General features: G+C 40.4%; 2 long non-coding RNA genes across 3 annotated transcripts in view; one reads left to right on the forward strand and one right to left on the reverse strand.

Moving 5' to 3' along the window:
- Window positions 1–842: 842 nt before the first annotated feature.
- Window positions 843–23,725, forward strand: part of LOC113970661 — a 58,753-nt gene continuing 35,870 nt past the window's right edge. Inside the window, exons 1-10 of one of the 2 annotated variants that reach the window (XR_003535251.1) lie at window positions 843–3,771; window positions 3,976–4,125; window positions 5,559–5,674; window positions 6,500–6,682; window positions 9,198–9,561; window positions 9,678–9,752; window positions 12,418–12,554; window positions 19,680–19,792; window positions 19,892–20,003; window positions 22,593–22,648. This is a non-coding gene — a long non-coding RNA (uncharacterized LOC113970661). Of the gene's footprint in view, window positions 3,772–3,975; window positions 4,126–5,558; window positions 5,675–6,499; window positions 6,683–9,197; window positions 9,562–9,677; window positions 9,753–11,523; window positions 12,194–12,417; window positions 12,555–19,679; window positions 19,793–19,891; window positions 20,004–22,592; window positions 22,649–23,725 lie in introns of those variants that run through there. The other variant, XR_003535250.1, reaches the window with a different exon arrangement.
- On the reverse strand, window positions 18,134–23,482 carry LOC113970663. The gene is made up of 4 exons (XR_003535254.1): window positions 23,359–23,482; window positions 22,908–22,965; window positions 20,721–20,904; window positions 18,134–19,526 (listed from the first exon to the last, which is right to left on the reverse strand). It is a non-coding gene; the product is annotated as an uncharacterized LOC113970663 (long non-coding RNA).

The raw sequence follows: 23,725 nt of genomic DNA on the forward strand, positions 1-23,725 counted from the left end.
CTCTGCCTGATTTGCTGAATGAGGAGGAAGAGAGAGCAGGGGATTTTTCTCTGTCAGGTCTCCGCAAGCACGGCTGTGTTGAATATTTAAATACAACATTTGCTGTCGGTGCATATCGTTATACACTTTTTTTGGGGAACAACAATCTGTGGAAGATTATGTTTGCCTTTTCATTAGAGTAAAAACAAAAATATCAAACAAGCACTGAATTATATTTTAATGGAAGTTGATGTTATGTTCTGTTTCAATCAAAAATTGTTTGGGAGTATCTCTCCCCTTTGTTGCTTCAAACCCAAGCAGCAGTTTTGGTAGGGACGGTATGTTGTCTGGATGATGGTGGTGGTAAAGAAACTTGGAACAAAGACAATATTTGCAAGAGTGAGCACCATTTAATCTGTATTCAGACACCTGACTAAGAGCTGGACTGCACAGTCCTTGAGTACCCAAGGCCCTCCTGTAGAAGCAACTTCATTCTGCAGAATTGTTCTGTCTATGTGGACAGCTTCATCTCCTCTCAGACTCCCCCTGCACCTGAAACATGTCTCTAGTCCATAAATAACAGTGTCTTGCTGGCACTGAGCCTCAGTCCTGGAGGCTGATTTATGGACCTTCAGGAAGAGCAGGCCAGCCCTTGAGGCCATTGACTCACCCCTCCATATTTTAACATCCAGGAGGATGTAAGGGTGGCAAAGCTGAAACACTGACCTTCTCATGCATTGCAATATACCATATATCAGGTAGTGCAATCGTTGGGTTAATGCTGGAAAAGCAGCGACCAGTAGAAGGTTTACTGTGAAATAAGCAGAAATTTAGCATGCCTGAAAATGGAAAGGCAGCAGGGCATCTCAATGGCATTTGAAGGTAACAAAACATCCATGGAGTGAGTGAATCTGTGTATTGTTACCAGCACCAAATCCCTTGATGCATTCTCAGTAAGTTAGAAGTTGTAGCATGTCGAAAGCTGTGACAAAGAAGGTGTGACAGTTAAAAAGGAAATATCAAAAATAAAGTAAAATAAATCTTTGAACAAGCTGAACTCTAAATAATTAAAACTCGCAAAAAGTGTAAGAAGTGAAGCAGAAATAATTGTTGGTGCTAATATTTAAAAGCTATGAAATGCCTGCATGTGTCCAGGCATCATTTTCTTTTCTAAGATGTCAGATTTCACATGACAGAAAGTTATCACCCCCAGACTGGTATTTTTGGAACTGCTCAGTGTCTGTCTAATCAGTTGGTGAGAGTAGTTAACAATTGCAAGCCTCATGCCTGGAAATAAAATCAACGTGAGTGTTCCTGCTGTTGGCTGAGTTGGGCTGGGGGTGGGCAGGTTGGTGGTGGACAGTGCTGGGACCTTCAGTGCCCAGCAGATGCCCACTTTACCCACTGCAATATGCTTTTAATCATAACTTGCTTTCTATCCCTACTAGCGAGGATTTGAGTGGGTCAGCGGGAACACAGAAACCCAAACAGTAAGCGGTACCCTGGATTTTAACCTAGAGGCATAACAGCCATTTCACTCTATAAATCTATAAATATTGCTACAAGCCTTTTGTTGTAACATTGCTGGAAGAGCTTTTATTTTCATATTGCAAAAATAGGAAGAAAGTGTTGGATTAAGACGACGGCGTAGCCAGCAGGAACAAGGGAGAGTAGCGGCACTCTGTGACAGCAGAAATAAAAGCACAAGCAGGGAACCACACTGCAAACCATACCCACCAGAAACTACTAAAAATGAGGAGCTGCCCCATGCAGGCTGGAGAGCTGCCACCTGTGGAGACAGAGAACCCTGGAGCTGCACAGGGCACAGCTGTGGAGGGCAAGCTGGGGAGTCACGCTGTGCTTGTGAGGGAAGGAGAGCTGGGGGAGCAGGGGATGAAGTTTCTAAGCCTTGCAATTTTGCTGTGATTTGTTCAGGATGGGCTGCTCACCCGTGAAGCAGGAGATGGCTGCTTTTTTCCTGCTTTTTATTTCTTTTCTTACTTTTTTGTTTTTCTTCTCTATTGCTGCAGAGCTTTTGTCAAGTCAGTGAGTTGAAACATTCTCCAGCAGGGTCAGACAGGAGGTACAGACAGCCCAAAAAGGGCTTCTCAGAGGGGGACATGGGAGAGGCAGAAAGAGGGAACAGGGAATGGGAGAAGCTGCGGGTCTGGTGTGTCCCAGCTTGTGCCCCTTCCTCCTGAGCCTGGTGCTGCAGAGGATGTGTGGGTGGTCATGGAGCTGAGGCCTCCAGGTCCTGCTGTGGGTGTCGATGGCCTCAAAGCTGTCAAAGTTGTGAGCATGGCAGGTCCTCTTGGCATCCACAGCTCCCATCCCAAATAGGTGTGCTTGAACACTTCCCAACCACTGTTAAGAGAGGGCCAGTGGAGACAGGGTGTGCAGTATCTACCATGATTGCAGTGGCTGCTCTGGTAGCTGTGTGTTCCTCTGCTTGTTAATCCCCACTGTCCTCACTGTTGATTTAAATACCTATATGTGACATTTGCAGACTAATGGAGCACGGGGACCCAGAAGGAGCCTCTGAAAGGTTGTCTGATATGATCCACATAAATCAGAGCCCATTCATTCTTGCACATGATCCCCTGCCTGCGTAGACGTGGCTTCTGCAGCAAAAAACAGAGATAAGTAGCAAAAGCTGCTCAAGGAGAAGCCTCATTGTACATGTTATGACAGTCGGGAGAGGGATTAATCCTGGCAGTGTTTCCCTTGTATTTGTTAAGGCGGATGATACACAGTGACAATGGCAGCTGCTCCTTTCCAGAGCGCTGCTGGGGAAACCTTACCTGCATGTTCCTTCAGAGGTGCATAATGCATCATTCCCAGCTCACAGGGGTGATCAAACCCACAGGTGACAAACACTCCTGTGGCACCACACATAAACATAGCACCTGATTAGCTCACATTTTGAAGAGCCTTCTCTGGAGGAATGTAAAGCTGTGAGTGTCACGGTCTCTGTGAGGGCAGCACAGACATGTCCCCTTCCATGTTCATGGATCAACAGCCTTTCCTGGAGTACGTAGCTAAACTCTTTCTCTAAACTTTTGTTTTCATAATCTGCAGAGAAAGAGCAAGGCTTTTTTCCTGCCTCATTAAGTGTGTTGGCTTAGTGCTTGTGTGTAGCTCAGCTAAGGCAAAAGAGAGTTGGTACACTCAGAACAGCACTCGAGAATCTTTGGGCTACTTGAGGAAAAAGTGTTTCTCAATCACTCCTTTTGAACCCACTGCATTTAACATAGAAGTGCTAAACATGAGTGGAATGAGTGGAAAAGAATAAAGAGCTTTGATTTCTCAACGCTGTTGATGAATGTTGGTGGTGATGGGAACTCTGGGCTAATTGTATCTATGTTGGGGATTTTTTTTCCTTTCTTTTTTTTCTTTCTTTCTTTCATCCCATAATTGAACAAGCTGCTAAAAGAACCTTAGGATTAAATATTGAACAAGATGGTTCCCGAGTAACTGTTGCAGCTAATGCACCAGAGAGTTGTCCAAGTTTTTGCTACACTTGTGGTGTTTAGGGAATGCTCTTGATAGGGATTTGACTCTCCTTGCTGTAAACACACAGCTGTGAGCAACAGTTGGAAGGATGGAGAGGCACTTTACCTGCACGTCAAGCTATTAACCCTTTCTGGATTGCACAGATTCCCCTGGGAGGAGAGAGTGAAGCTGTTTAGTTCTCCTTACAGGGGGGATTCCCTAGGAACAGACAGTCCTACAGCATTCACTACCTAAGGCTGACTTACCATCAACAAAAGCTGAGAGACGAAAAGAAACACAGTAAGTGATCTAAAGAGACAGCCATGCTGTGATGGAAAAAGCCTTTAAAAGTAATTACATAAAAAGCATGAGCTTCTATGCAGTTAGGGTCCCTGAATGGAGTAATTAAAAAGGAGCATGTATTTTCTGTTAGAAATCTATCAGAGGTAAAACCAAAATGTAATCAGATTCAGCTTTTACATGGAAACTTTTTTCACTTCACAGAACAACTGAAAGAAGGTGAATAACAAATACCACAAATTCCATCACTGTCATCAATATTGAAGTACTTTGCTGAAACAAAATGTTACGAAGGAAATTGGAAATGGACATTTAAAGACCAAAAATTCACTGGATTTTCTCCCCAATTTGATTGTAAGTAACCATACCCTCATTTAGTGCAGCATGTGAAGTGTCTGAGCAGCCCAAGGAGCAGGACAGTGCTTCAAACACAGGCTGTGCTGCTTCATCTACTGCCAAGGGAAGGTGTTGGGCTTGTCAGAGTAGTTTGTATGTAAATTGAGTGAGGTTATTTGTGCTTCAGTGTTACTTAGAAGTTAAACAGCCCTTTTAGAAGGAAATTTTAGTCAAATCAACACATACATTCTACTCTGTTCCCAATGGGGAAGCAATTAGGGAAGCCAGGAGAGCATTCCCAAACAGCACTGCTTAACAAACAGTCTGAAGTGTTTGGTTTTTTTTAGTCTAATAATGATACTGGCTGGATGACTCTTTTGTCTTTGTATTTCACTCCCTCATGGTTTAAGCATAGACAATAGTTTATGAATCTCCTGTTTTGTAACAGTTCATGGGAGTGTTGCTATTGTTATTTTTTTCCTGTTGCATAGTGGGAAAAGAGGCAGAAGATAACTTATTTGCCTGCTCATATCTTACATGTTCTCAAGAGCTCGATAAGAAATAAGAAGTTCCAGAAACACAAATGTAAAATTGCAAGCGTTGCTTAGCAGGATCTTTCCTACCTAATTATCTGAATATCCAGTCTGATTGCACCTCCAAGGTGAGGGCTGTTATAGGTTCAGAAATGTTGGATTTTGTTAGTTCAGCCAGACCATGTTCTGTCTGGATACTGAAATGCCTGGTTGAAATTCCGTGGCTTGTGTTATACAGGAAGGCAGGAGAGCAGGTCTTAGCAATTCCCTAAGCTCTTGAGATGCATTTTGAGGATCTGTCAGTCAGATTGGGAATCAGGCTCCTGGAGGATGAGAAGCACACAAACAGTTGTCTTTTTTGATTTTTTTTTTTTGCTCAATGTGTAATTTAGCATCACGTGAAAGATCTGTTGCAGAGCATGACTCTTATTCTCCAGGGCAGCTGTGATTGTCTCTGTTCAGTTCTCTCTTCTATGCACTTTGGAACTCTTTTGTGTAAGAGGTGAGCTCTTGTAGCTGTCAATGGTTCTTATGAGGGAAGTTAACTTCTACCCAGGGTTGATATTCCATTGAAACACTACCTATGACAAGAGAAGAAAGGGAGCTTGCACTGTGCACAAAACCAAACTCCATAAGTCTAATGAAACTTTAAAAAAATGATGTCCACCTTATTCTAAGATATGGTTTGAAAAATCACTGTGTAAGTCAAATGAGTCACACCTGGAATTTCAGTTGAGGTTTTCAGGGGAATCCTTATTTAATGTTTTCATGTGCTGTGGAGTTGTCATGTGGTAATAGGTGAATTTATCATCATATTAACTATTGTGGTTGTTACACTAACCATTACTTCCCCATCACCCTTTCTCTCCAGTTCCCAAAAGAAATGCCATTATCTAATACCCTTTTTTCTCCAACTAGGTTGGTGAAGTTCAATGCTGAGTTCTGCAGGATTGACTTGGAAATGCTTCCTTTTGACTTTGATGCCTGGTTACTTGGAAAGCCCAACAACAGCATGGATTTAAGAATCTGCCTTGGTAAGTACCTTTGACTGACACTGTTACTAAGATGCTCTAACTTGGATAATTTCATTTGTGTCTCTTTGTAAAAACAGATTTGTTTTTCGGGCCTTTGGCCCCTTGAGACCTCAGTGATGTGAATGTGAGCAGTGCTCTGTGCATTTATGCGTGCTCGTGTCCCGGAGCCTAGAAGCACAATTTCCCGTAAACATTTCCAAGTTTGGAACAAAAACAGGTTTTCACATTAAAAGCACCTTTTTATGTTTGCAAGAAAGCTGTGTGTGAGCTGGATGTGCTCAGGCAAGTGCACTTCATTAGGTAATTCTGCTCTCAGCTGTGTGCTCATGAACCATTCTCCGTTTAACCTCAGAGAAGGATGTGCATGTGTGAAGTCAGTGAGCTCTTGCAGTCCTAGGAGTCATCCTTTTGGAAAGCATTAACAACTGCAATAACAGAGATAATATTTTTAAAGCTGCTTTAGCTGAGGTTAACAGCTAAAGGCCATCTGAGATCCCTGCTCCATTTTCCATTATATCATATTTAAAAGAGTGGTGTGGTATCCAGCCCCCTTGGAGAGATGTGTCCCAGCCACAATAACCACAGCTGTTAAGTTTGTCAGGGAACTTTTTGTCAGGAATGAAATTATCCAAATATTGGGAAAGGCATCATATGGTTACCCAGTACAGATACTCAGTGTAGGTAAGGTTGTAGTCATAACAGCACAATAATAAAACAATAATAAAGTTGTTCCTTCTCCTCTCTTCCAATCCCCACCCCTCAATAAAAAAAAACCAAACCAGTCCTCAACTTTTCTTAGGTTTCCTGTTTTCTTCTTATTTTCAGTGATGGCCTGTGCCATGACTTCAGTTCAGCAAGAACTGCCTGCTTGTGCTAAGTGCCTTCAGGTAGGATTGAGTGGCTCAGTTATCCTGCTTTATGTGACTGCTTGAGAGAAGACTACAACCAGTCTCATCTGCAAAATGAAGCTCAAATTCTGTATTTATTCTAGCCCTGTATTGACTGCAGGTATGGCTTTGTTTGCAGCCTGGCACTTGGAAGTGCTGTTGCAGTTCCCTGGCTTCACATCATCAGTTTTAAGCTTTCATCCTGCCTGGAAAAGAAATGTTATCATATCTAATGGGAACTATATTTTAGCAGTAAATAACAGAAAGGGAAGACATCCTGGATATCCCTTCCACTGTTTTTCAGACCAGTATTCAGCACACCAAAGGCAGGGGTCATTGTGTGAGCTTCCCTCCAACTCCTGTGTTTAGGCAAGGTAGGCTGGGCTAATGTTTTATAGCAAATAGCAGTAAGTTTCTAGACTAAAGGAGGAAAACAACAGGTAGTATGTGTGTCACTGGAAATTGTGTCACTGCTGGAGGGTGGCCAGCCAGTCTGCTTTTATTTTTATATGCTGATGGTGCCGTAGACCAATTTACAATGCCAATGATTTGGCTTTTGTCTGTTTAAAAGATGGCTGTAGTCTAAAGAACAGCCAATTCCAGTGACCTTTTAAAACTGCAGGTTATCTTAAGCCTGCTGAAAATAAGTCCACTCTTTGAAAATCCAGAGCTATTGTCTTCACGCAGAACAGAAAACATAAGAGCATCAAAAATCCAACCTCATATTCCTCATCTTATTCTGTGGGAGTTATTCTTGAGCATGCAAGACCCCACACATTATTCCTGTGAGTGCTTACATCTGACAGTCTCTTTTGTAATATGTCTGGTGTTACAATTCTTCTCTTTTTAATAATGACCTGCTTTTATTCAGAAATAGTCAAGCTACAGCAGCCCCGTCTATTTTAGATAACAAAGACTGCTTTTTAAACCTGAAGTGTGTGAATGCTTTTTAAACCCCTCTTTTGTAAAGATAAATCTGATATTCTTAAAAACTTAGGTTGTGCATTTGCTATAACAAACCACTTGCCGCCGATGCGTTGGGGGGTTCTTATTTTTTTAATAAATTGTTTTCCAAATAAATAGCAAAATTCCCCATGGACACTAGGGTAGTGCTAAACATCTGGCTTGTCTCTGTAGACTGCACCATGTGGAACCCGAAATATCTGGTTCAGTGCTGTGCCTGTCTCCCAGTTATATTCAAAACATCAGCTTTTCTTGGAGAACATTTGGTAAAAGCTTCCTTCATTGCTTTGGGCCAATTCCCGTGTGGATATTACTCCTTCAGACCGATGTGAAATTATTCAGATTACAAAAAAGTGAAGTTGTCAACATTTGTTTGCAGAACAAAATGCTGCATTGCAATAACAAGTGTGGAACAAGGAAAATTCCAACAGCACGTAATACATTGTAGTTCTAATTTTTCCCCCCACATTTATAGTGTTAATAGAATATTCTCTGGTCTGGAAGACTAATTGTTTTTTTAATAATAAAAAATTTTTATGTTACTGAACTCAATGAACAGTTCTCTCCTACCCAAGCAGACAAATGCCTCTCATGTAAGTACCAAACAGCCTATATATAACTAAGATCTTGATTTTTGTCCACATTTCAACAGCTTTTTGTCAATATGATTTGGTAAAGAAAAGTGAGAGAACAGAGTTTCTAATGATGAGGTGGAGCTGTTGAGGGGGGGGAAAGCCCAACAATTACCTTTTTTCTTACATTTGCAAGTTTTGTTGTTAACATTACAAGGTTAAAGCTTTTTCATGGCCACATTCCTCAGACAATCTCCTTTGTGCCTTCAGGATGCTTTTGCCCTACTCCAGGGCTAGAGACCCTTCTGTGTACATCATTCCACCACCTACCAAAATCCAACTGGATGTGTTTCTGGGGTGGGGAGGGTTTCTGAAATCAGCTTTACCATTAATCCGAGACATAATGGGTTTTTTTTGCTCTATCAGATTAATTGCATGAAAAGGCACATGCACTAAATTGCCCCTGACACTGACCCTGTTAACAAGTGCCAGGGATATCTCATTTCATCTGTGGTTAAAGGGAAGCTCGTGTGTCATTTTATAGAAAACATGGATTCTGTACATAATAAACCCAACAGCAAACATTATCTACAGCAATAGGACCTTTCAAAACCTTCTGAGAGAGACTCACTGGATTACAAATTCTCTGCAGTTGCACCATCTCTGGTTCAATCACACAGATTAATGTGATCCATTGCTCTTATCTGCACCAATTTTATTGCATTATATGTATGTCATGAACATGGTTTGTGGTCGAAAAGGGAATTGTACTGCCACAGTATGAGAGTGAAAAAGCATAATTAAGAGACAAGTCATGAACATCCTTTATTATGGTCTAACAGCCATGCTAATAGTCTTGCTTTACATTTGTGTGTAAAAGGTAATTCAAGAGGCCATGCCTTATGAAATAAATTTAATTTTGACATTAGGATGCTGTTATAGCTTACATAGCCTGTAGATGACTTAAAATGGCTGTCTGCCATATAGCTTAAATTCGAGACACAAATAGAACCTTGACTGGAGTCTTGACTGGGGTCTAACTTTTAGTACCTGGTGAAACAATATTTTTCCATTTAAAGAGCTTTTCACCTTTGTTTGCAGTGGGGGTATTATCATTATATAAATGGTGACAAGAGGTTTTCACCCAGATTATACATGTGCAAAAAAACCCATACATTAAGCTAGAACATCCATTTCCTGAAAATATGGCACAGGAGAAGAGAGAGAACTGGTGTGGGTGTGAACCCCACACCTGCATTTTAGAAAGGCACATTATACCTGTCCTTCCACCCATCTGTTCATCACCCAAGGAATCCTGAGAGCTTTTTTGCTCTGCTTCCTGTGCCTATGGAAACAGAAAAACTAAAGGAAGATGGATGACTTCTCTGTGAAATTTCCTTCCAGGGAACTAACTGCAAATTGCAGCGGTTATTAATACTAGTAATTCAAGTCTAATCAGGGAAAAGTAAGTAAAAACATTTACTTTGCATCCTACAATCTATGTTGGGGCTGGGAAACAAGAACTCTTTTTCTTTTTTTGGCACTTGTTTTCATTTTCTTGACTTTGTTGTTTGTTTATAGAAAATAATGGAAAAAGGGAAGCTATGTCAGGAAGGAGAAAAACTCTCTTGTCACCTGGGATAAGGGGAATCAAAGGTGAGGTCCAGGGTGAAAAATGGGCAGAGAAAGGGCTCCCATGTCTGAGATAGGTGCATCTACAGGGGATTTATGTGATGTGGGCTGTTGTTGTCCTAGGTTTTTAGTTGGGAGTTCCCCTTGTGGGTAGAGCTTTACTCCTGACCCCTCGTGGTTCTGGATATTCAGTGTCAAATTGGCCAGTGTACTCCATTTCCTGTACTAATATAGGTCTTCTCTTTGCTTAAATCATGCCTTATGCCAAGTGGGAGAAATTGAATACACAAAGTCATCCATATTCCACATCCAAAATGATTTTGGGCAACCAGGTTCAGTGCTTTCATTTAAGCAGCAATTTTATTTAACAGATGGAAAATAAAATGAGGAAAGTACAATTTCCAGTAAGATTCTGCTGAACTTTGAACAGGAATGAAAGGACAAATAGTGATATTCTTATTTTTGCCAGAAGTTGTCTTGCTCAACACCATAAGACACTATTTAGTGCAAGTGAAGCTTCGTGTTCTGATTCAGCACTGATTGACTTGTTCAGTTTGAAATCAGATTGGGAAAACCTATGCACTGATCCTACCATGAAATACTTCATTACCTTGTAATAGGCAATATATTCACTCAGTTGTTTTCTGTAAAATAGATATATATTTTAAACAGCATTCACCTTTAGCTTGTATTTTGCTAATTTTGTGTACTTCTATATTTTCTATACCTTTCTTATTGACTGACCAAGATTAGCAGTGCAGATATTCAGCAAGCTTCCCTTCCAACAGTGCTTTATTTTTATTTAGGAGCTTTTACTTTGTAACCAGTCAGTCTGGGATTCTGATGAGCTGCGTCAGAGGCTCACCACGCCAAATCCTGTCTTTGTGACATTTTTGGAACTGGTGCGCTCCAGAAATAATAGTGAGGAGTTAAAAATGCTATCCAAGAAGTCTCTTTAACAGGCAGCTACCTAAAGAGACTGCAATCTTCATTAATACAAAAAGTAACAGCATTTATTAAATGTGAGAAAAACTAGAAGGTGACTATACTTTGTATTTGATGCAAGTAATGATGTATATTATTTTGATAGAGCAGCTTTGACAAGCTCCTCAGATGGTTTAAACAGAATCGTTACATGCACATCTGACTCTGTTACTGTTAAGAGGCTCAGTTGATTTATTAGTGCAGTATTGCTTTACACTTGGTTTATTCTTTGGACATGTTTCCGGAGGGTTTAGTTTCACAGTCTCTTGGGCATGGCATTTTGTTGACTAGCCATCATCTAAACTTGGCCAAGAGCAATCAGATGAGCTTTCCGCCCAAGCTCTGTAAGCTACATCTGTTCTCAATAATTGACAACACAGTAATCCTCCCCCAAAACTCCTCCTTGGGGCATGTTGTATCCTCACTTGCCCTGCAAATTCATCAGTTGCTTGGCTCTGCAGATCAGTCACCTGCCTTGTGCATTATTTCAGCAAAACTTCCAATGCTGTGGACGAGGAGATGTGGTTGGAGAGGAAAAGGTGGCATCACGAGCAACAGGAAAACAAGGCTGTGAATATCAAGAAGCATTTGGCAGTGCCAAGAGGGTGCAGCTCAGATGGCACAGGCCCACAGCAGTTGCCCTGTTTTTCCCATTGAAGTGGAAGCATTTAGATTTCAGCTGGTCACATTTTCTGTACAGTGTTTGCACAGTGTTTGCACCAACGTAGAGTTCACATCCCTCAAGAGGGCCTTAGGTGAAACTGCAGAGATTGTCATATTTTCGGTTTTTTCTACCATGAGACTTAACCTAAGGAAGAGAAAAGGAAGTGGGTCACAGGGGAGCAGAAAAGGCTGTGACTCTTGCTGAAAACTGCTCAGCAATAATGAAAACATCCCCAAATTATCAGCACTGTTTCCAGTGCAAATCCAAAACACAGCCCCATAGCAGCTACTGGGAAGGAAATGAAGGACCCCAGCCCAAAGCAGCTCACTGAGGTGTTTGCATTGTCTCTTTCTACTTTTAACAATGGCTTTTTATGTGCCAGTGTGATGGCTGAAAAGCAACCTGATGCAGTGGCTACATAAATTTGGAAAACTCTTCTTGAAATCTCTGGTATAACCCGTGTACTATAGCGTGTCCAAATGGATTTAGTGTATCATAACGCTCCTAGAAAAACAAAGGGACAAAGAAGATGGGATTGCTAAGGGAGACATTAGATTTCATTTCACACTGGTAATAGTTTAGAGATGTGTGCTGAGCAAAATGTGATTCAATTCTGCGGCACTTTTCTTTTTTATTGCTGCTAAGTGATTTCAATATCCAGTCTAAAGTGATATTGAGAGTGTTCGATAGAACGGGGATGAAATCAGGGAGCGCTGGAGGCTCAGAGGAGGCCACAAATCTCAGGTTGACTCGACGAAGCCTTTCGGAGCCATCCCCACCTGACCTTAACCCATCTTATTTAACCTGGAGGCTGCTGGTAAGTACCTTGAAATGTAAGATATGGTCTGGTGTTAAAGGGAACTACGTGGCTAGATTGAATTTTGGACATCAATTGATGCTACGTAGTTATGGCTTTGGCCGTGAACTTACCGCTTTCAGAAACATTTATGGCTAAAAGTTTATTGCCCAGCTGTTGCTGCCTGATAGACATATCATAACTAGGAAATGGTTTAAACCCTGTAACCTTTCAATTTATGGCAGCTGAAAGCAGATGAAGATTGCTACACAAACAGGGAGGAATACCTGTAGTCGATGGTCACAAACATGGTACTTGGGGGCCACTTCTCAAAGCTAAGGAGCTCCTTTCTGCTTCTGATAAAAACATGCAGCTAGAAAAGGTGAGTGTTGTTATTTGTGCTACATATTTTGCATTATCGATGATTGGAGTAATTTCTCAGTTTCTTGAATTTTAACTCAGCTGTTAAAAATGTGCTTTTTATAACAGTGTACAGTGTAGGATACTAAATCAGATGATAATGGAAGGAGCCTGAGGGGCACAGGAGGAACCATTGAAAATCTGTATTTTGGCTTCTGCAGGTTTTGGGCATAGAACTGAGGAAGTGTGAAATGAGGGCAATGCAGAAAAATACATCAGAGAAAGGCAGTCGCTCAGTAGGTGCCCACATTAGTGAGAGTTTCACAAATCTTTTTGTTTTCAATGTAACAGGGTTACACAGAAAAACAAGTTTATTTTCTGCAAGAAAAGGCTCAGGAGCTACACTGTATTGTCCTCGCTATGCTTTTGGAATCCTTTATATTTCCAGGCATCATCTCATTTTCTCTAACAAAATACTGAGTTGCTGATAAAGTGCCATGAAATTTAAAAAACAAAACAAAAGCAACCAACCTTTGAAAGCATTTAAATCCATGTCTTGCAGTTAAACAACCTTGGCTTTTTTTCTGGAATGGCTCCTAACTTGTGTGTTAGCATAGAATATTTTGTTCAGTTTTGTGGAGTTCTTTGAGAGCAAACTCCTGTTTTTGGTCTTTGGCTGCCTAATATTTTGGTTTAAAACTGGTTAGAGTAAATAACCCCCAAAGCCAGCAGTGGTTTGGTAAAACCTCCCTAGGGCTTTATTTAGTCCATGTGCTGCGTTTCCATTTGAATACATAAATTGTGCTGTCACTTGACTTGATCTGCAAGACCGGGGGAGAAGGAAAAGTGAGCTCTCAGCACTTCCTCCATTAAAAATGCCCTCAGCAGCACGGTGTAATTTTGGCTAGACAGCCACTTAGCTTTCAACAAGTTTGCTTTTAAGAACCTTGACAGAGGAGGCAGCTGTGCCCTCGTGTCTGTTCCTGGCGCTCCTGAAAGGTGTGTCAGGGGCTGGCAGGGGAGCAGGGCATTCCCGCTTATCCTGCCTTCCCCACCAAACAGCTCCTGGGCACGGAGGAGCCGGAGCCATTTATATTGGTTTCCCACCAGGCCTTTATGTAACCTGACAGCTCTGGCAGCAGACATGGCTTCTGCACAATCATCAATGATTGCTTCTAAAGCTTCATTAAAAGTGCAGAGCACACTGACAGTGCTCTGCTCAGATTTGAAGTGGCACAGTTTCATTTTTTCATATGTGAGCAGATACTCTGCTTTGTGCTGAGATACTTTCCATACAGCCTGTGCAATAACTTATTGGCTTCTATAGCATTCAGGGACCTTATTTTTTATGAAGCAGGATGCATTTGTAAAATGTGTGTTGCTAGTATTATTATTTTTAATTTTCTATTGGCAACTGAATTTTCTGCTGCAGAGAATAATGAAATGAGATGCATTTGCTGGATTCTAGTTTACTTTAAAAAAATCACAATGGCAATTTACATATGTTTCACCCTCACATCCAGATTTTCACTATTTACCATAACTGGATTAAATTCTAGTTATGTGCAGAACTGACTGGAAAATAAACTGGCATCCTGATTTGCATTCATTCTGCACCAGTGGTTCCCCTGTCAAATTTGTTCAGTGTGGCAGATTTGTCCAAGAGCTGGGTTTGTGTATTACCTGTTACTGCAGGCAAAAGCCTCAAGTATGTGTTGGCCCAAATCCCTGACGTGTATAAGGAATGACATGTTGCTACCCAGAGAATAGGAATACTGGAATTAAACTGCACTTAGTGCTCTGTGTGGAAGAGGGTTGGGGGGAAGGTTTGTGCCTGATAGCCACGAGCCCTCGTTTACAGAGCGTGAAAATGGCTGCTGAATGCAGGGTGACCTCAGCCTGTGATTTCCAGGTGGCTTCCTTGTAACTATTCCTGCCCTCCAAGGCAGACAGATCGGGTTTGGGGAATGCCAACCACTTGTGCTTTGTGACTCCACTGCCACTTGACCAGGCAGCAAAAGAGCAGGTACGTTAAAATCTTCCCTTCCAATTGAAAGTGTGTGATTTCAGGGAACAAACATTTTAATTTATCTGTCTTTTCATGCTGTTTCCTCCTCATGGATTTTGTTTATAGGCGTAGCTTACTATGGACAACAGCACTCAGTAGAAGTTAAGAAACAACCGCTGGTGTGTGCTTATAAAATATGCATTAATGCTCAATGTTCTATGCAAAGAAAAGATTGTCTTTCTGGACTTATTTTCCATCCTTTTTTTCTGGGTTTCATGCAAAACCTCTCCTCTCAGGCCTAATGGCAGGCTCCCATTCTGGGGTGCCTTTTATTCTTTGCTGACTCCTAAGCAGAACCCAGTTTTCCTCATGTATTGCAGAACACACTGTTTGGAGAACTTAACTCTTCAGGAGTTAAAATATTTGTTTCACCAGCCCTTGTTCACCCCGATGTAGAGAAGTTTAACTCACCCTTTACTCTGCTGTTCACTGTTACCATCCATGAGCTGTCACAATCAAACCCCCTGTTCTTATGGCCAACACTATTACCTCACCAACAGATTGCTGTTGATATTATTGCAAATTATATTTATAATAATAATTATTCCTCTTTCCATCTAATAGAGATAGGAAAGGACTCGGAGGTAGATTTAGTACATATGTTTCAGCTTGAGCTGGGTAGATTTGTGAAAAGCCAGAACTAATAAAATAGGATATAAAGCTGTGCTAACACAAATATCAAGTTTTTGAGAAGTAAGCTAAATATAAAAGTGACCTGATCCGGGCTGACCTGAAGGGGGAGATACAGGAGGTTTTGCTTCCATGCAGATTTATACAAAAGATAACACAGCAATCAAAATAGTAGCAGCAGAGAAGAGAGGTAGATGTTTAAATGGGATTTGAGTGTCCCTGGTGGCTTCAGAGGAAAGTGAAGCACTTCACTTGTATTTCAAAATATAAATAAACTTGCTGAGTGTATCACTCCTCCAACTGCTCGTTCTAAAGGCTGCAAGAGGCACGTGGGTGCTGTGCATCACATCTGCTGGCTCGGGCAACAGCATGACTGACACGTCCGTCTGTCCCTCTATCTGCCAAACAGGGTTTCTCACAGGCTCTGTAATGCATTTTGGAGGGCCGGAGCCTGTGGAAATTTATAGTGCAACTAGTGCCATGAGGTGTGCCCAGCTCTGTGCTGTGATTCCCAGGGAAGCCTTCAATGGACTTACTGAAAATTCCCTTTACTTTTGCATTATTCTCTCACTAGAGATGCTTAGTAAGTGACATGGAGATCAAGATAAGAAAAAAGAAGCGTGAGAAGTTCCCAGTATTTACCTCACAAAGTTTGTGATGGGAATGCAAGATAGTATTGAGCTATTGCCCTCTAAGGAAGAGGGTTAAAAGCGGGAAATTTATGAAGTAAACATTGGAAAATATTTAGAAGAAAGAAGGCAGATGTGCCAAGAGGCTGTTTGGGATGACAGCACTCTGCTCCATGAATTAACACTCAGCTCTTTCTATCTCACACTGCCAGTCCAGCACCCTTACTCCTTTCCCCAGTAAAAAGTTTCCAAGACCTCACACCAAGGCCACAGCTCTGCCACGTGTCTGTGGGCAGTGACATGCATCACTAGATTGGTTTGTGCTCTTGTCACATTCCTCAAGAAAATTATGGCTTTGGTACACTCAGTTATAGATTTAGTATAAACCTGCCTGTGTCATCCACTCAGGCTGCTCTGAGAGACAGGACACAACTCAGGGTTGATGCCAAATGATTGATCTCCATCTCCACAGAGCTTTCACAGGCATTAGGGACGGAGGGACCCTCATTAAATTCTAGAGGATGCCCAGGTTTTCACCTGTTCAGATGCATCTATCTTGTTGAGGGGTTGAAAATTCTTTAAATTAGTCATTCAGGAAGATCTTTCATCAAGAGGCAAAATAGACCTAAATTTACTTTAAAAGTCAGCTTGTTATGTTTTAATAACTAGGAGCTGCAAATTGTTTGCCTACAGCCCCTGAGCAGTTGCACATCTTTTTAACATGCTGTTTAATTATCATTTGTGTAGGAGCTCCTGGCCAGCTCCATGCAGATACAAAAATGGCATTAATTGTGTAGGTAGTGCATAGGCAGAGTATGATATAATTAGCAATATGAACATGTTATATTCATAAACATCCGGAAGACTCAGGTGCTGAACAAATTAGTAAAAGGTAAAAAAGCCAACCTGATAAATGGTATGGTAATGATGTTTTGATATTATCTCATGGCCAAGTGACCGCTTTAAGAGAACCTGAAGATCTCCTGAGTTCCTAATTGACAGTGACAGATTGGTACTAATTAGATAATCATGATACCAGTGGAAAATGAATTGATGGGGACACACAAAACCAGTGACATGCAAAAGGACACCAAGAAGGGCTTCCTTAAGCAGGAGGACGCTTCAGTGAGTTGAAAAAATACCTCATATTGTTCTCATTTCTGCTCTCTGGGTTTTGGTTTTGTGGCTTTTTCAAGTATATGGTAATTCTTTTATCCTTTTTATGTTTTATTTAATCTCACTGTATCAGTGTTCCAGCTGGTTTAAACAGAGAACATTCCTGTGACCTCTGTCAGAGAGAAAGTGTTTTAAATTTTCTAAACCTTTCCCATTACAAAATTTCCCTTTAAATACCTGACATATGCAGATAACCTGTACCCAGATTAGTCTGGTATCAGGGCTTTTTGTTGCTACTGCTTTTATGCAATAAGCTGTGCATAAGCAAAATTTTACTTAGTCATGAAGATCCTCTTAGATGTTTCCAGCATAGCAGAATATTGCAAAGAAATGAAACTTTAAAATTGCTCATTTCACTAGACTGTGCCTTCACTTGAGGCCAGCTACTAGAATATAACCTTCCTGGGCCTGTGCCATTGCCAAGAGGTAACTGATGTATGAATGTACCAAATAAAAACTGTTGCAAAGGTGTTCTCATGGTCTAGAAGTCTGGTCTAATTTTCTCTGGATGCAGCACAATTTCATATTTCTTTGATTATGTTTCAGTCACATGTATAAAACCAGTCCTTCAGAGCTGAAATGACTGCTGCTTTTGATTCATCACAAAGGGACACATTTTAATTCTCCAAGAAGGTTAATAGCTTCATGCATTCATTGTTTAAGTAATTCCTTAAATCCTCAATGCTTACATGAGCAACTTTACTGGCTTATACTTTCTTTTATTGAAATATATTACGGGAAATACCTCAGAGCCTACTTCATTAAGTTTCCTTGTAAAATGCTGTATGCCTCAGAAAGAAAGAATACTAATCTGTAATACTTGTTGTTAAAGGGAGACCTCAACTCTTTACTCAAAAAATTGCAGTAAATATCTCTCAACCTCATTAAATACAGCAATGGGTGCTCCTGTTCTGATGCTGCTGAAGCCACTGCAAAAAGATTTCCCTTCCTCAAGGATCAGTGTAAGACCAGGACTAGAATAAAGTTAATAAAGAAAATGTTGATTCACCGGTATTTTCCCCTCAGGTTATGATAATGTTACTCATTGCCTACGTAAAACAAAAATCCCCATAATTTCCAAGAATTAGCTTTTTTTCTTATTATTATTTTGAATATACAAAGATGGAACTGCAGCATGATGGAGCTGAGATTCAAATGGGACTCCCTGGAGTTGCATAGCTGCTTGTGAAAAGCTGTGTCATCTGAGATGGTCCTGTGGGTTCCTAATGAATACAATTGCTTTCCTTGGTGGTGCTTGGGTTTGATTCTCTTGCTACAGCTGGTTTAGTAAAATTCATTCACTGATGATGCTGGGCAATCTACCTCAGTGAAAATCTATTGATTTCCTGTAAAGTCCGTTTTTGGAAACATTCTTACACTATGTTTTTACATACGTTTGCTCATAATTTAATTGCTGTACCTTTAAGCTACCACTCATGCTGACATAGCTTAAAGAGCCATATAAAGCTGTGGAAAGGTTCTTTTGCAGAGAATTGGAGTAAAGAAGGAATTAAGGCTTTTTAAAAGCTAAATTCTTTAAGATTTGTGTCAGCTTGTTGCCTACACACTGTTGACACTTTGTCTAAACTAAGTGTTGACTTCATGTTTAAGGGTTTATGCCACTAAATTATTAGGCTCAGTAGGTCAAATGGTGCATATTCGGGAGTTTTAAAGATTTTCACATCTGAAAAAAACACACAAGGAAGAGACGCTTAATGCCTGTTTTAAAACTGTTAAACCTGTAGAAATTCCCGAAGCATAAAGTGGAAAGCATTTGCTGCTTGCTGTGCTTGGTCTGCACCAAGGGAAGCTGTGTGATGGAACATTTCCAATGAGGAAGGGAAGGAAAACAGTCTGAGCAGAGGAGAACACAGCAGTGATGGTTATTGCATGAAAGATGATTAAAGCAATTACTAATGCACTCTGTACTTAATGGATATCTGACTGTGACTGTCTCCCATTGATTCTCCCAGACAGTGGCAGTCAGAAACACTGCCAAGCACCTCCTTTTTTGTGCAATTTATTTCAATCTCGTTATTTACTTCACTTTGTAAAATATGCTTCATATTTTACTGCTCAGAGAAAATGAAGAGGGTAATAAAAAGCTGGGGGGTGAACAGCAGTGGTTTCCTCTGCTGAAGAAAGAGCTGTTGGAACTGGATATTGGACAAACCTCCTTAGCAATAAGGGCAGGTAGATCAATTTTTAAAAGGCTGGCAGTGAACACTCCATATCTCTAAATCTTGGAAGCTGGGTCTGGATGCCTTAGCTGAATATATACTCTTCTGTAGCCTAAAACTTCTTAGATGTGATGTAAGAATTACTGCAGGACATTTTCTGATCTCTCTTATATGGAAGATCAAATCTGTCGATCGCACTGATCCCTTTGGGTCTTAAAATCTTCCAGTCTATTGCAAGGAAGATTTAACTGCTGTGCTTGGGGTACAGGTCCTGAGAGCTTCACACACCTCTGCGGGTTTACCTTCAATTCCTGGAAGAAGTTGAGAATGATGTTTAGTTGCTTCCCAGCTGTATGGGTTTCGTTGAATTCATATTTTTTCATTAAAATTTCTAGGTCTGTAGTTTTTGTTTTAATTATTTGCTGTAAGACTTTATTTCAGTTCTGCATCCTCTCACCTTACAGGGTAGCAAACAAGGCCTGTGGACATTCATGCTCGACTCATTCCCAGGGATTAGGATTAAAACCAAGTGAAGTTACTTTGTTTATCCCCGTTGGGTACTACCACTAATACTCAGGTTTGTTTATTTTCTTTGTGGGGTTTTTATTTGTTTATTTGTTTGTTTTCTAGTGCCTTTAATACATCACACTTGAGCTATTGTTGAACCCCTTCACAGTTCATCAGTGCAGCACAGCTCCCTGCTGAATTGGGATGAGCTGGCTGAGTCAGCTGACAGAAGGAAGAGAGAAATCGAGTTTGGCAGCAGCACAGACTTACTTTGGCTTAAGGTGAGAATGACCTAACATTTGTCATCTGTTGTTTATTCTCTTGGCCTCTGCTGTATGAGGAGATCTAGTTGTGGATGGCTCCATTGGAGCTTTTATTGTTAGTGCCGCTGTGTATTTATGGATTTGTTTGGCACTTTGTGGGGAAGGTGGAGAGGTTTATACAATGATCCTTGGAGATGTTGTGTCTTGAGCGAGGAGAAGGTTTGCACAGGAGGAAGTGCCCAGGGAGTGCTCACTCTCTGGGCTCAGCACGGACTCTACTCATGGTCATGGGGCCAAATTCAGGTCTCAGGACAAACATCACTTTGCTGGTTTACCAGTCATATAATATGGACCAGGTCATTACAGGCCAGTGAAGTACATACACAAGCACCTTGGTGGAACTTTTTTTTTGCAGGTATTTTGTGATAAACTGGTCAGTCTGCAATACCAAACCAACAAGGGGTTAGTTCAGACCACAAGGTAAGAGAGAAACTTCTCTTGAAGAAGCAGCAGGAATTTTTTTGGTTGAAAGTACAAAACAAGATAAATACCATGTTACCTTTAGGGTCAACTGCCTCTGTGGACCCCTGTCAGGAGTGTTTCTAACATTTATGCATCCTGCACAATTTAGGATCAGAGATTTTTTTTTTTTGCTTTTTTTTCCCCTTAATCTTGCTGTTCAAAATAAACTGTAGCAAAATGGGGCAGCACTTTGATTGCTGTAATCATACCTACCACACTTAAACGTTCTGAAGTGTTCTTCATCTCCTAATTTTCAGCTATCAGTAGCGTTTAGGACCCACTTTGCTTCCTCTTGAAATCACAGCTTCTGAAACAGAGCACCATGAGAGGTTGTCAGCAGCCTTTTCAACTCTGAACTCCTGGTTTTCAGCACCTCAGGAATATTTTTTGTCTCTTCCTTTGGGGGAGAAGAGGACAGGAAGCTCTTTTGGATCATGATGGCTCCTTGTTCTTTCCTGATTATGGTAAAATTTCAAGGATAACATTTAGAAAAACGCCCTAGAAAATTATTGTGCTGCTTCCTTTTCTAGTTTAATGGGCACTAACTACTAATTGCCTTTGTAAAACCTAACCTAAACTATTTTTTTTCTCTTCTCCTTTATTTTATCAACAAATTTAATTAAACTGACCACAAAAGAACCCAGGAATATGAATGCCAAATATATTGGATTTGTTGACAGATATGAATGTGTTAATTAGCCTTCAATTCAGCCACATTAAAAAAATGAAGTCTTTAGTACACATGTCTGGTTTTTTTATTAAAACTAAGGAATTAGAAAAATAAAAAGTGTCAAAGAATAGATAATAAAACTTTCAGCATATTGAGACAATATTGGTAAATCTTACTGATATGCTGTTTATAAAAAAAGGAAATATAGTGCTGAAATTCTAATGAGAATCTGCACTGTTGACTCTCCTTCTAGCTGTGGGAACAAAGCAATTTATACTCTTTTCTGGAGCTATTAAAATAGTTTCTTTTCTGTTGTATGGTTTTGCACTTGTGGTTTTTTTTCAAGTTCTGCTCCTGTGGGTCTGCTTTCTCCTTGTTTCTTATTGGAGTGATGAGGATCATTTGAGTCAAACCCATTAACTTTCACATGGTTTTCAATCAAGACCTTTGCAAAATGCCCAATTTCACAATGGCTTTAATGGAAAATATAGATTGCTTCATATTTGATTTAGACCTCACCCCTCTGCTTGTTTTCTGTTTTTTCCTCTCAGGCTATGCAGCTTTGCATGATTTTTCTCAGTCTTTTCTTGGTATAAGCATGTATGTTGGACAATTGCTCTGCTTCTAATTATTTTTGCACTGCACTGAAAGTCATTAATGTTATTTGTAGTGATGCGCTTGCAGTTGATATCCTGGAAATTAAAACATTCAGTGGGAAATCCCGGCTCTGCTGGAGTTAAGGAAAAATCCCCATTGAGTGAACATTTTTTCCCATCTGTCTAGGCATCCAGGTCTAAATATAATTAGACCCTGATTTGTCTCCACCTCATCTTTAATAGAGATATTAACAATCTTTAATAGAAATAGTAACTGTAGTTGTTATAGCTGATACATTACAAACTGTTAGTTTACTCTTTCCAGGGAAATTCTCCGATGTGGGATTCTCTCCTGAGCCAGTCCAATTGAAGTGGAAGTGACAGCCCTGCCTGGTGATCTTATTTAAGGAATTGGGATGTCCTTTCTCGCTGGTGTCAGAGCCAATTTCTGCCAAGGCAGTAAGAGCACCTGCAGCCAGGAGAGTTTGATAGGGCCTGGCTTTCCTTAAAAGCATTTCTCAGGGTTATTACTGTCTTTTACTATTGAGTGCATTCTGAAAATATACTTTTCTGGAGTATCCAGACACTGCAATATTTACCTAACTATTAAACTGAGAGTATACAATATATGAGCAAGTGAGAGTGTGTTTTTGACGGATAAAGTGGGCTTTTACTGCAGAAGAGGTAATTTCTACTTGTGTCTCTTAAAGGTGTTGTCACTGCCTGAAAGAAAGAATAAACAGAATAAACAGACAGGGAAGTGGCTCTATAGCTATGATTTTTCTTCTGAAGTGATTTTGTTGTTCTTTTGGGCTGCAGGTAGAAGAAAATGTTTGCTCTTTCCAAGTGACCTAAAAGCATCTGGAAAAGTGAAGGTAATGGACTCCAGACAGAGTTTTTTTCAAAGGCTTATACTGAATATGACAAATATTTGTGATTGCATCACTCAGGCCTTATGGAAAAATGGAAACTCTATTTAATTTGTGTGATAGTTTTGCTCTCAGAGCTCTATTTCCACGGAGCCCTAACACAGTAATGGGCAGGGCTGGTGATGGGAGTGATTCCTCTCACCCATCATGAGTTTTTGGAATGTAGTATTTGTGTGTAATTTATAAAAGTATGGTTTTCACTCACTAAAGGTGTGTCTTCCAGCTTCAACAGGTCTAATATACAACTACACTCCTCAGCCTGCCTAAAATCAAACAAACAGAGTTTGCTCATTGCATAGATTCAAAACAAGGGGAACAGGAATTATTGTCTAAATATAAAAGAATTAAAGAATTAAAAAAAACAAAATAATAAATAAGGAGAGAGAAAAAGAATCTTAATATGGCCCAGGGGTCCTTCTTAATTTACAGAAGGCTTCTTCCATAGGCTCTTTTTGTGATGCTTTTCCTTCATTTTGACCTTCTAAATTGTGGCCCGAGAGCATCCTGAGTGCACAATGGATAAAGTCACGCTCAGAGGAATGGTAGCTGGACACAGCCTCAGTAGGAAAGCCCTTTTTCACTCACTTCCCAGTTTGTACTGGATGTCTTAAGAACCTGATAGGGATTTCTTTTTTTTTTTTTTTCCCCAGTCATACCACGTTTCAAAAAGGCCAGCTTGGTTTCTTGGGTTTTCATAAACGTGGGTTGTCGGGTTTGTTGCTTTTTTTTCATTTCCCCAGTGAAAATCTGATGTCACAAATGCATTCGGAGCGTACACAAACCCTGAGAGAAAAGAGCAGATTTGTTTATTGAAAATCATCACCGTGTTACTTTTTGTGGCAGGGAAAGTGTAAAGGCAGAAAATTATTCAAACCCCGTGTGTCCTGACTGCAAAGTGAATTTGTAGGAATCCAGAGCATAATAAGCCAATCGACTGGCTAGACAGTATTTTTAGTCTATTGCTGGTTTATTTCATTATTTTCATTTAATCCCATTTCCAAGTCTCTCCAGCCTCTCAAAGTG

This window comes from Neopelma chrysocephalum, unplaced genomic scaffold, assembly GCF_003984885.1.
Source record: "Neopelma chrysocephalum unplaced genomic scaffold, ASM398488v2 Primary Assembly neopelma1_78, whole genome shotgun sequence".
Taxonomy (NCBI): Eukaryota; Metazoa; Chordata; class Aves; order Passeriformes; family Pipridae; genus Neopelma; species Neopelma chrysocephalum.